Source organism: Arachis stenosperma, chromosome 1 (genome assembly GCF_014773155.1).
Source record: "Arachis stenosperma cultivar V10309 chromosome 1, arast.V10309.gnm1.PFL2, whole genome shotgun sequence".
In the NCBI taxonomy this organism is placed as follows: Eukaryota; Viridiplantae; Streptophyta; class Magnoliopsida; order Fabales; family Fabaceae; genus Arachis; species Arachis stenosperma.
The window spans coordinates 102,660,380-102,674,145 of record NC_080377.1 but is presented as its reverse complement, the minus strand read 5'-3'; the positions used below and the strand labels follow the sequence as shown (position 1 = coordinate 102,674,145).

General features: G+C 38.2%; 1 non-coding gene across 1 annotated transcript; it reads left to right on the top strand.

The window, feature by feature from the left end:
• Positions 1-2,149: 2,149 nt before the first annotated feature.
• On the top strand, positions 2,150-2,253 carry LOC130949934 (small nucleolar RNA R71). Its single transcript, XR_009073490.1, has one exon. It is a non-coding gene; the product is annotated as a small nucleolar RNA R71 (small nucleolar RNA).
• The last annotated feature ends 11,513 nt before the right edge of the window (positions 2,254-13,766 follow it).

Here is a 13,766-nt window from a genome sequence, read left to right as displayed (position 1 = left end):
GCATTTAAACGCCGAAGTGATGCATGCTCTGGGCGTTCAATGCCCATGTGCAGCATGTTTCTGTTGTTGAACGCTAGTTCCATGCTTGTTTCTGGCATTCAGCGCCAGCTCTCCTCAGGGTGCATTCTTGGCGTTTCAACGCCAGGATGTTGCTTGTTTCTAGCATTCAACGCCAGATCCATGCTCTGTTCTGGCGTTGAACGCCAGCCAGATGCTCCTTACTTGCGTTTAAACGCCAGTAAGTCCTTCCTCCAGGGTGCAATTTTTCTTCTACTATTTTTTATTCTATTTGTAATTTTAATATTTTTTTCGTGACTCCACATGATCATGAACCTAATAAAACATAAAAGAACAATGAAAATAAAATAAAATTAGATAAATAAAAATTGGGTTGCCTTCCAATAAGCACTTCTTTAAGGTCAATAGCTTGACAGTGGGATCTCATGGAGCCTCACAGGTGATCAGGTCAATATTGTAGACTCCCAACACCAAACTTAGAGTTTGGATGTAGGGATTCAATACCAAACTTAGAGTTTGGCTGTGGCCTCTCAACACCAAACCTAGAGTTTGATTGTGGGGGCTTTGTTTGACTCTGTACTGAGAGAAGCTTTTCATGCTTCCTCTCCATTGTTAAAGAAGAAGATCCTTGAGCCTTAAACACAAGGTAGTCCCCATTCAATTGAAGGATTAATTCTCCTCTGTTAACATCTATCACTGCTTCTACTGTGGATAGGAAAGGTCTTCCAAGGATGATGCATTCATCCTCCTCCTTCCTAGTGTCTAAGATTATGAAATCAGCAGGGATGTAAAGGCCTTCAACCTTTACTAAACACATCCTCTACCAATCCATAAGCTTGTTTTGCTGACTTGTCTGCCATTTGTAATGAGAATAAGGCAGGCTGTACCTCAATGATCCCCAGCTTCTCCATTACAGAGAGTGGCATAAGATTTATGCTTGACCCCAGGTCACACAGAGCCTTTTGAAAGGTTATGGTGCCTATGGTACAGGGTATTAAGAATTTGCCAGGATCTTATTTTTTTTTGAGGTAAAGTTTGATGAACCCATGTATCTAGTTCACCAATGAGCAAGGGAGGTTCACCTTCCCAAGTCTCATTACCAAACAATTTGGCATTCAGCTTCATGATGGCTCCTAGATATTGAGCAACTTGCTCTCCAGTTACATCTTCATCCTCTTCAGAGGAAGAATAATCTTCAGAGCTCATGAATAGTAGAAGGAGATTTAATGGAATCTCTATGGTCTCTATATGAGCCTCAGATTCCTTTGGATCCTCAATAGGGATCTCCTTCCTGCTTGAGAGACGTCCCATGAGATCTTCTTCATTGGGATTCGCGTCCTCTTCCTCCTTCTTGCATTCGGCCATGTTGAGTATATCAATGGTCTTGCACTCTCTCTTTAGATTCTCTTCTGTATTGCTTGGGAGAGTACTAGGAGGGGTTTCAGTAACTTTCTTATTCAGCTGGCCCACTTGTGCCTCCAAATTTCTAATGGAGGATCTTGTTTCACTCATGAAACTTAAAGTGGCCTTAGACAGATTAGAGACTAGATTAGCTAAATTAGAGGTGCTCTATTCAGAATTCTCTGTCTGTTTCTGAGAAGATGATGGATAAGGCTTGATATTGCTGAGCCTATTTCTTCCACCATTATTAAAGCCTTGTTGAGGCTTTTGTTGATCCTTCCATGAGAAATTTGGATGATTTCTCCATGATGAATTTTAGGTGTTTCCATAAGGTTCACCCATATAATTTACCTCCGCTATTGCAGGGTTCTCAGGATCATAAGCTTCTTCTTCAGAAGATGCCTCTTTAGTACTATTGGATGCATTTTGCCATCCATTCAGACTTTGAGAAATTATGTTGACTTGCTGAGTCAACATTTTGTTCTGAGCCAATATGGCATTCAGAGCATCAATTTCAAGAACTCCCTTCCTTTGAGGTGTCCCATTATTCACGGAATTTCTCTCAGAAGTGTACATGAATTGGTTATTTGCAACCATGTCAATAAGTTCTTGAGCTTCTACAGGCGTTTTCTTTAGGTGAATGGATCCACCTGCAGAATGGTCCAATGACATCTTGGAGAACTCAGATAGACCATAATAGAATATATCTATCATGGTCCATTCTGAGAACATGTCAGAAGGACATCTTTTGGTCATCTGTTTGTATCTTTCCCAAGCTTCATAGAGGGATTCACCATCTTTTTGTTTGAAGGTTTGAACATCCACTCTAAGCTTGCTCAACTTTTGAGGAGGAAAGAACTTAGCCAAGAAGGCCGTGACCAGCTTATCCCAGGAGTCCAGGCTATCTTTAGGTTGAGAGTCTAACCATGCTCTAGCTCTGTCTCTTATAGCAAAAGGGAAAAGCATGAGCTTGTAGACTTCAGGATCTACTCCATTAGTCTTAACAGTCTCACAGATCTGCAAGAACTCAGTTAAGAACTGGTAAGGATCTTCTGATGGAAGTCCATGAAACTTGTAGTTCTGTTGCATTAGAGCAACTAATTGAGGTTTCAGCTCAAAATTGTTTGCTCTTATGGTAGGAATTGAGATGCTTCTTCCATCAAACTTGGATGTAGGTGTGGTATAATCACCAAGCATCCTTCTTGCATTATTGTTGTTAGGTTCGGCTGCCATCTCCTTTTCTTGTTCGAAAATTTCAACAAGGTTGTCTCTAGATTGTTGTAATTTAGCTTTTCTTAGTTTCCTCTTTAGAGTCCTTTCAGGTTCTGGATCAGCTTCAACAAGAATGCCTTTTTCCTTGTTCCTACTCATATGAAAGAGAAAAGAACAGAAAAAGAAGAGGAATCCTCTATGTCACAGTAAAGAGGTTCCTTATTATTAGTAGAAGAAGAAGGGAATAAAGAAAGGAGAATCCAAACACAAGGGTAAGGATATGGGCAGTGATTTGAGATGAAGAGAAGTGAAGAGAGGTGTTAGTAAATGAATAAATAAATAGGATAAGATGAGAGAGGGATAAATGTTTGAAATTAAATTTTGAAAATGAGTTAAATGATTTCGAAAATAAAGATAAGAAATAAAATTAAAATAAAAAATTTAAAACAATTAATTAATTAAAACAAGTAGTTAGTTGAACAAGATTTGAAAATTAAATTTGAAAAGATAAGAAGATAAGAAGTTAGAAAAGATATTTTAAAATCAAATTTTTGAAAAAGATAAAATTTTGAAAAAGATATGATATAAAAGATAGGATAAGATAGATTTAATTTTTAAAATTAAAATTAATTACTTAACTAACAAGAAACTAAAAGATAAGATTCTAGAATTTAAAGATTGAACCTTTCTTAACAAGAAAGTAACAAACTTCAAATTTTTTTTGAATCAATCACATTAATTGTTAGCATAATTTTCGAAAATAAAGATAAAATTAAGAAAAATATTTTTGAAAAATATTTTAAAGAATTTTCAAAAATAAATACGAAAAATGAAAAAGATTTAATTTTTGAAAAAGTTTTGAAAAGATAAGATTTTTAAAATTTGAAAATTTGACTTGACTTACAAGAAACAACTAATTTTAAAAATTTTTGACTAAGTCAACCCAAATTTTCGAAATTTTGAGAGAAAAAGGAAAAGATATTTTTTTATTTTTGAATTTTTTAATGATGAGTGAGAAAAACATAAAAAATGACTCACAACATGAAAATTATGAATCAAAACACATTATGCATGCAAGAACACTATGAATGTCAAGATGAACACCAAGAACACTTTGAAGATCATGATGAACATCAAGAACATATTTTTGAAAAATTTTTTATGCAAAGAAAACATGCAAGACACCAAACTTAGAAATCTTTGATGCTTGGACAATATGAATGCAAGAATGCACATGAAAAATAATAAAAGACACAAAACAAGAAAACATCAAGATCAAACAAGAAGACTTACCAAGAGCAACTTGAAGATCATGAAGAACACTATGAATGCATGAATTTTCGAAAAATGCAAGAAAAAGTTTTTAAAGCATGCAATTGACACCTAACTTATAAATTGACTCAAGACTCAAACAAGAAACACAAAATATTTTTTATTTTTATAATTTTATGATTTTTTGTATTTTCTTTTAATTTTTTGAAAAAACATATAGGAAAAGAAATTAAGAGATTCAAAATTTTTAATAAGAATTCCAGGAATCTTTCAATGTTAGTCTAAAGCTCCAATCCAAGGGTTGGGCATGGCTTAATAGCCAGCCAGCTTTAGAAGATATAAATCAGGCATGCAATAGTTGAAATTTCATCCAACTCCATATACATACCTGTTATGTTGACAAGTGGAAGCCTCAATCCAAAAGGATTTGGATATGGCTTTACAGCCAGTCAGGCTTCAACATGTTACTATGAAACTCTAGAATTCATTCTTAAAAATTTTGGAATAATTTTCGAAAACAAAGGGAAAAATTTTTGAAAAAAATTTTTGAAAACAAGATGAACCGTCAGTTGTCCAAACTCGAACAATTCCCGGCAACGGCGCCAAAAACTTGGTGCGCAAAATTGTGATCATCAACAGTGGCGCCAAAAACTTGGTAGCGCTCTCAAACGTGAATCACACTTAGTCACAACTCCGCACAACTAACCAGCAAGTGCACTGGGTCATCCAAGTAATAAACCTTACGTGAGTAAGGGTCGATCCCACGGAGATTGTTAGTATGAAGCAAGCTATGGTCATCTTGTAAATCTCAGTTAGGCGGATAATAAATGTTATGGAGTTTTTGAATAGTAAATAAATAAAACCGAAAATAAAGATAGAAATACTTATGTAATTCAATGGTGGGAATTTCAGATAAGTGTCTGGAGATGCTTGTCCCTGTTGGATATCTGCTTTCCTACTGCCTTTCTTCAATCCTTCTTACTCCTTTCCATGGCAAGCGATGAGCGGATATTTTGTACGCTTTTTGGGGGTAATTTCATGTAGATTTTAGCATGTTTTAATTAGTTTTTAGTTAAATATTATTAGTTTTTAAGCAAAAATCATATTTCTGGACTTTACTATGAGTGTGTGTACTTTTCTGTGATTTCAGGTATTTTCTGGCTGAAATTGAGGGAGTTGAGCAAAAATCTGACTTAGGCTGAAAAAGGACTGCTGATGCTGTTGGATCCTGACCTCCCTGCACTCGAAATGGATTTTTTGGAGCTACAGGAGTCCAATTGACGCGCTCTCAACGGCGTTGGAAAGTAGACATCCAGGGCTTTCCAGCAATATATAATAGTCCATACTTTGCGCACGGATAGACGACGTAACTTGGCGTTGAACGCCAAGTACATGCTGCTGTCTGGAGTTAAACGCCAGAAAAACGTCATGATCCGGAGTTGAACGCCCAAAACACGTCAAAACCTGGAGTTTGACGCCAAGAAAGGCCTCCACACGTGGAAAGCATTAGTCTCAGCCCCAGCACACACCAAGTGGGCCCCAGAAGTGGATTTCTACACCAATTATCTTAGTTTATTCACTTTCTGTAAACCTAGGTTACTAGTTTACTATTTAAACAACTTTTACAGACTTATCTTGTACCTCATGACATTTTCAGATCTAAATTACATACTTTGTGACGGCATGAGTCTCTAAACTCAATTGTTGGGGGTGAGGAGCTCTGCAACGTCTTGATGATTTAATACAATTCCTTTATTTTCCATTCAAACACGCTTGTTCTTATCTAAGATGTTTATTCGCGCTTAACTGTGGAGAAGGTGATGATCCGTGACACTCAGCACCTTCCTCAATCCATGAACGTGTGCCTGACAACCACCTCCGTTCTACATCAGACTGAATAAATATCTCTTAGATTCCCCAACAGAATCTTCGTGGTATAGGCCGGATTGATGGCGGCATTCATGAGAATCCGGAAAGTCTAAACCTTGTCTGTGGTATTCCGAGTAGGATTCCGGGATTGAATGACTGTGACGTGCTTCAAACTTTAACCTGCTGGGCGTTAGTGACAGACGCAAAAGAGGGATTCTATTCCAGTAGGAGCGGGAACCAACCGGTGATTAGCCGTACTGTGACAGAGTGCGTGAGCATAGTTTTCACTGCGAGGATGGGAAGTAGCCATTGACAACGGTGACACCCTACATAGAGCTTGCCATGGAAGGAACCAGGCGTGTGAGAAGAGGATCTCAAGGAAAAGTAGAAATTCAAAGGACAAAGCATCTCCAAAACTCCAACATATTCTCCATTACTGCACAACAAGTAACGCTAGTATTCTTTATTATTCCAATATATTCCATAATCCTTTATAAACAAATAACTCTATTGTTCAAGTAGTCCAAACAATTTTCTTGAAATCCTGACTAAGACAAATAAAATAAACATTGATTGCTTCAAGCCAATAATCTCCGTGGGATCGACCCTTACTCACGTAAGGTATTACTTGGACGACCCAGTGCACTTGCTGGTTAGTTGTGCGAATCACAAATTCGTGCACCAAGTTTTTGGCGCCTTTGCCGGGGATTATTGAGTTTGGACAATTGAAGGCTTATTTTATTTCTTAGATTAGGAATAATTTATTTTTATTTTTGTTCTTATTTTTTTTATAGAGTCATTAAATCAATATTGATAGGATAGTTTCTTTTCAAAAATTTCTTTTCAAAATTTATTATTTTTCTTTTAATTAATTGCTAATTTTCATGAGTTTAGTGTCTTGTTCTAAGTTTGGTGTTAATTGCATATTTTATATTTTCTCTAAAATTTTCGTGTTTTTGCTCTTGGTTCTTCATTGATCTTCAAGTTGTTCTTGTTTATTTTTCTTGTTAGATCTTGAATTTTTCTTGTTTTGTGTCTTTTCTTGTTTCACTTTTGTTCTTTCTAAAGCATTAATTGGAATATTTAGAACAAGTGTTATATTTAATCCAATTGGGTTTACGCTTTGGAACCTTTTTCAAAAACAATTTTTCTCCATTTAATCTTGTGCCAAACTTTAAGTTTGGTGTTTTCTTGTTAATTTTTCTTTATTTTTCGAAAACTTGTGTTGATTTTCTAAAAATTTTAAGTTTGGTGTTCTTTCTTGTGTTCTTGGTGTTCTTGTGAATCTTCAAAGTGTTCTTGAGTTTTTCTTGTGTCTTGATCTTAAAATTTTTAAGTTTGGTGTTCCTTGGTGTTTTCCCTCCAAAAATTTTCGAAAAATAAGGAGCATTAGATCTAAAAATTTTAAGTCTTGTGTCTTTTGTGTGTTTTTCTCTTTCATCATAAAATTCAAAATTCAAAAAATTTTATTTTCTAACTATTTTTAAAACTACTTTTTCGAAAATTTTACATTAAAAATTCAATTTTCAATTTCAAAATATTTCCACTTTCTTTTACTTATTTCGTTTTTATTTTATTTTAAAAAAAAAATAAATAAATAAATAAATAAATAAATATTTTTATATATTCCACTTTTATTTATTCCATTTTTTTTAAAATTAACATATAAATTCTCAACTTGTATTCCATTATGGAAGTAAGTTTGAATGGACAGTCCAAGAGGACTCTGGGGTCATATGCTAACCCCACTACTGCTTCATATGGAAGTAGTATCTGTATACCCTCCATTGGAGTTAGTAGCTTTGAGCTGAATCCTCAGCTCATTATCATGGTGCAGCAAAACTGCCAGTATTCTGGTCTTCCACATGAAGAACCTACAGAGTTTCTGGCACAATTTCTGCAAATTGCTGATACAGTACACGATAAGGAAGTAGATCAGGATGTCTACAGACTATTACTGTTTCCATTTGCTGTAAAAGATCAAGCTAAGAGGTGGTTAAATAACCAGCCTAAGAACAGCATAAAAACATGGAAACAGCTGTCAGAAAAATTCCTGAATCACTATTTCCCTCCCAAACGGATGACACAGCTAAGGCTAAACATCCAAGGCTTCAAACAAGGAGATAATGAATCCCTTTATGATGCTTGGGAGAGATACAGAGAGATGCTAAGAAAATGCCCCTCTGAAATGTTTTCAGAATGGGTGCAATTAGACATCTTCTACTATGGGCTTACAGAAAAAGCTCAGATTTCTCTAGACCACTCAGCTGGTGGATCTATACACATGAGAAAAACAATTGAAGAAGCTCAAGAGCTTATTGATACAGTTGCCAGAAATCAGCATCTGTATCTAAGCAGTGAATCTTCCATGAAAGGAGAAGCTAAAATAGTAACTGCAGAACTCAGTCCGGTGGATCAGGCTAATGAATTTAATCAGCAATTAGACTTTCTAACTCAGCAGCTAGCCGAATTCAAGGAGACATTACAGGAAACAAGAATGGCAAACAGGAACATGGAAGTGCAATTAAAGCAAACAGAAAAACAACTGTCAAAACAAATAGCAGAAGAATGCCAAGCAGTTCAATTAAGAAGTGGGAAAACATTAAATACCTCACTTCAAAGCAGCAAGAAGCAAGGAAATGAACGAATAGCTAATCAAAATCCCTCTGAGGACAAGCAGAGCCCAGAAAGGGATAAAGCTGGCGCTGAACGCCCAGACCATGCTGATTCCTGGCGTTCAACGCCAGAAACAAGCTTGAATCTGGCGTTGAACGCCCAAAAGGAGCATGGTTCTGGCGTTCAAACGCCAGTAACAAGCAAGGAAGTGGCGTCTAACGCCACTCCAGCTCATACCTCTGGCATTCAAATGCCAGTAGGGAATCAGTCACATACAAGTGCTGATAACAAGGCTTCCCAACCCACTTCTGTAGGTAATAAACCTGCAGCAACTAAGGTTGAGGAATACAAAGCCAAAATGCCTTATCCTCAAAAACTCCGCCAAGCGGAACAGGATAAGCAATTTGCCCGCTTTGCAGACTATCTCAGGACTCTTGAAATAAAGATTCCGTTTGCAGAAGCACTTGAGCAAATACCCTTTTATGCTAAGTTCATGAAAGAGATCTTAAGTCATAAGAAGGATTGGAGGGAGAATGAAAAGGTTTACCTCACTGAAGAATGCAGTGCAGTCATTCTGAAAAGCTTACCTGAGAAGCTTAAAGATCCTGGGAGCTTTATGATACCATGCACATTAGAAGGTAATTGCACCAAGCAAGCTTTATGTGACCTTGGGGCAAGTATCAACCTGATACCTGCATCTACTATCAGAAAGCTTGGTTTAACTGAAGAAATCAAACCAACCAGGATATGTCTTCAACTTACTGATGGCTCCATTAAATACCCATCAGGCGTGATTGAAGACATGATTGTCAAGGTTGGGCCATTTGCCTTTCCTACTGACTTTGTGGTGCTGGAAATGGAGGAGCACAAGAGTGCAACTCTCATTCTAGGAAGACCTTTCCTAGCAACTGGCCGAACCCTCATTGATGTCCAAAAAGGGGAAGTAACCTTGAGAGTCAATGAGGAGGAATTTAAGTTGAATGTGGTCAAAGCCATGCAACATCCAGACACCCCAAATGACTGCATGAGTGTTGACATGATTGATTCTCTGGTAAGAGAGGTCAATATGGCTGAGAGTCTCGAATCAGAGCTAGAGGACATCTTTAAAGATGTTCAGCCTGATTTGGAGGAGTCAGAGAAGATAATAGAACCTCTGAAAATCCCTCAGGAAGAGGAGAAACCTCCAAAACCCGAGCTCAAACCATTACCACCATCTCTGAAATATGCATTTCTGGGAGAAGGTGAAACCTTTCCTGTAATTATAAGCTCTACCTTAGAGCCACAGGAAGAGGAAGCACTAATTCAAGTGCTAAGGACGCACAAGACAGCTCTTGGGTGGTCCATTAGTGATCTTAAGGGCATTAGCCCAGCCAGGTGCATGCACAAAATCTTGTTGGAAGATGACGCCAAGCCAGTGGTTCAACCACAAAGGCGGCTGAATCCAGCTATGAAAGAAGTGGTGCAGAAAGAGGTCACTAAATTACTAGAGGCTGGGATTATTTATCCTATTTCTGACAGCCCCTGGGTGAGCCCTGTCCAAGTCGTCCCTAAGAAAGGAGGCATGACAGTGGTTCACAATGAAAAAAATGAACTGGTCCCTACAAGGACAGTTACAGGGTGGCGTATGTGTATTGATTATAGAAGGCTCAATACAGCCACCAGAAAGGGTCATTTTCCTTTACCATTCATAGACCAGATGCTAGAAAGACTAGCAGGTCATGAATACTACTGCTTTCTGGATGGATATTCAGGTTATAATCAAATTGCAGTAGATCCCCAAGATCAAGAGAAAACGGCATTCACATGCCCTTCTGGAGTATTTGCATACAGAAGGATGCCATTTGGCTTATGCAATGCACCTGCAACCTTTCAGAGGTGCATGCTCTCAATTTTCTCTGATATGGTGGAAAAATTCCTGGAAGTCTTCATGGATGACTTTTCAGTATTTGGAGACTCATTCAGCTCCTGCCTTAACCATTTAGCACTTGTTCTGAAAAGATGCCAAGAGACTAACCTAGTTTTAAACTGGGAAAAATGTCACTTTATGGTGACTGAAGGAATTGTCCTTGGGCACAAAATTTCGAACAAGGGGATAGAGGTGGACCAAGCTAAGGTAGAAGTAATTGAAAAATTACCACCACCTGCTAATGTTAAGGCAATCAGAAGCTTTCTGGGACATGCAGGGTTCTACAGGAGGTTTATAAAGGATTTTTCAAAAATTGCCAAACCTCTGAGCAACCTGCTAGCTGCAGACACGCCATTTATCTTTGACAAAGAGTGTCTGCAAGCATTTGAAACTCTGAAAGCTAAATTGGTTACAGCACCAATCATCTCTGCACCAGACTGGACATTACCATTTAAGTTAATGTGTGATGCCAGTGACCATGCCATTGGTGCAGTGTTGGGACAAAGGCATGACAAGCTTCTGCATGTCATTTACTATGCCAGCCGTGTGTTAAATGATGCACAGAAGAATTACACAACCACAGAAAAAGAGCTACTTGCAGTGGTTTACGCCATTGACAAATTCAGATCCTACTTAGTAGGATCAAAAGTGATTGTATACACTGATCATGCTGCTCTTAAATATCTACTCACAAAGCAGGATTCAAAACCCAGACTTATTAGGTGGGTGCTGCTTCTGCAAGAGTTTGATATAGAAATAAGAGACAAAAAAGGGACAGAAAATCAAGTAGCAGATCACCTGTCCCGAATAGAACCAGTGGAAGGGGCGTCCCTCCCTCTCACTGAAATTTCTGAAACCTTTCCGGATGAGCAATTACTAGCCGTCCAGGAAGTGCCATGGTTTGCAGACATTGCAAACTACAAGGCAGTGAGATTCATACCCAAAGAGTACAGTAAGGTGCAATCAAAGAAATTAATCACAGATGCAAAATACTATCTTTGGGATGAACCATATCTCTTTAAGAGATGTGCAGACGGAGTAATCCGTAGATGTGTGCCTAAAGAAGAAGCACAGAAGATCCTCTGGCATTGCCATGGATCACAGTATGGAGGACATTTTGGAAGTGAACGAACAGCCACAAGAGTCCTCCAGAGTGGCTTCTAGTGGCCTACTCTCTATAAAGATTCCCGAGCATTTGTGCTTAACTGTGATAGTTGCCAGAGATCAGGCAACCTGCCCCACAGTTATGCTATGCCTCAACAAGGAATCTTGGAAATTGAGTTGTTTGATGTATGGGGCATTGACTTCATGGGACCTTTCCCACCATCATACTCAAACACCTATATTCTGGTGGCAGTAGATTATGTATCCAAATGGGTGGAGGCTATTGCAACACCCACTAATGACACTAAAACAGTGTTAAAATTCCTCCAGAAACATATCTTCAGCAGATTTGGTATCCCCAGAGTGTTAATCAGTGATGGGGGTACTCATTTCTGTAATAAGCAGCTCTACTCTGCTCTAGTACGTTATGGAGTCAACCACAGGGTGGCTACTCCATATCACCCACAGACTAATGGGCAGGCGGAAGTCTCAAATAGAGAACTTAAAAGAATCCTGGAACGGACTGTAATTAACCGTAGAAAGGATTGGGCAAGAAGCTTGGATGATGCTCTGTGGGCATACAGAACAGCATTTAAGACCCCTATAGGGACCTCTCCATACCAGCTTGTGTATGGAAAGGCATGTCACTTGCCAGTGGAACTGGAACACAAGGCCTACTGGGCAACCAGATTCCTGAATCTTGATGCCAAATTAGCTGGAGAAAAACGATTGCTCCAGTTAAATGAGCTAGAAGAGTTTAGACTCAATGCTTTTGAAAATGCAAAAATTTACAAGGAAAAAGCAAAAAAATGGCATGATAAGAAATTGTCATCCAGAGTCTTTAAGCCGGGGCAGAAAGTTCTGCTATTTAATTCTAGGCTCAAATTATTCCCCGGGAAATTAAAATCCCGGTGGAGAGGTCCATATGTAATTACAAGTGTATCACCATATGGCCACATAGAGCTTCAAGATAATGACTCTAACAAAAAGTTCATTGTCAATGGACAAAGAGTTAAACACTATCTTGAAGATAATTTTGAGCAAGAATGCTCAAGACTGAGATTACATTGAAGATCAGTGACAGTCCAGCTAAGGACATTAAAGAAGCGCTTGCTGGGAGGCAACCCAGCCATTTACAAAGTTTAGTTACTAATTAGATAAATTTTCTTTTCTTTACAGGTTTTAAGTCCGAGTATCTTCAAAGGTGAATTAGCAATTGGTTGAAGTCACAGAGTTACAGGAAAATTTGGAAGCTCACTGGCGTGAAAAAGCCAGTGAGAAATACTTTGGGCGTTAAATGCCCAAAAGAAGCTCCCACTGGGCGTTTAACGCCAGTAAGGGTAGCCATCTGGGCGTTAAACGCCAGAAAGGAGCATCTTCTGGGCGTTAAACGCCAGAAAGATGCACCTTCTGGGCGTTTAACGCCAGTCTGCTAGCATCCTGGGCGTTCAGAAAAACGCCCAGTGAAGAAGGACTTCCTGGCGTTCAACGCCAGAAAGAAGCTCCAATTGGGCGTTGAACGCCCAGGAGAAGCACCATGTGGGCGTTGAACGCCCAAAACATGCACCACATGGGCGTTCAACGCCAGGATGATGGGAGGAGGTACATTTTCATTTTTTATATAATTTTTCATAATTTTTATGTTTTAATTCATGATTTCTTGCACAAACATATTTCAAATTATCACTTTCAATTCCAAAAGTTTTTATCCTAATTTCTAAAATCCAATTTTGCAAATGTTTTAGATACATCTTAACCCAAAAAAACAAATGGCTTCCAATTCAATCCATCTTCTTTTCAAATTTGTTTCCAACACATCTACTATCTTTTAAAATCTTTTTCAAAATTAAAAATTTCAATTCTATCTTTTAAAATTATTTTTCATATCTTTCTTTCTTTTTAAATTATATCTTTTTCTAATCATATCTTTTAAAATCATATCTTCTATCTTATCTCTTTCTTATTTTTCGAAATTTGCCCACCCCCCCTCCCTATATCTTGTGTTCGGCGACTTCCTCCTCAACACCATCCAACACCTGCTCTCCTTCATTCCCTCTTCTTTCTTCTCTTTTGCTTGAGGACAAGCAAAGCTCTAAGTTTGGTGTGTTTTACCCGTGATCACAAAAACTATTGTGTCTCTTGATCATGGCCCCTAGAGGAAAGCAAACCACCCAAAAGGGCAAGGAAAAGAGCAATCCAAAGCCCCTCTGGAATCAAGGGAAGTTCTTAACTAAAGAACATTCAGACCATTACTACAAGATAATGAGTCACAGATCAGTGATCCCGGAAGTCAGATTTGATCTGAAAGAAGATGAATATCCGGAGATCCAAGAGCAGATTCGAAACAGGAATTGGGAAATTCTGGCCA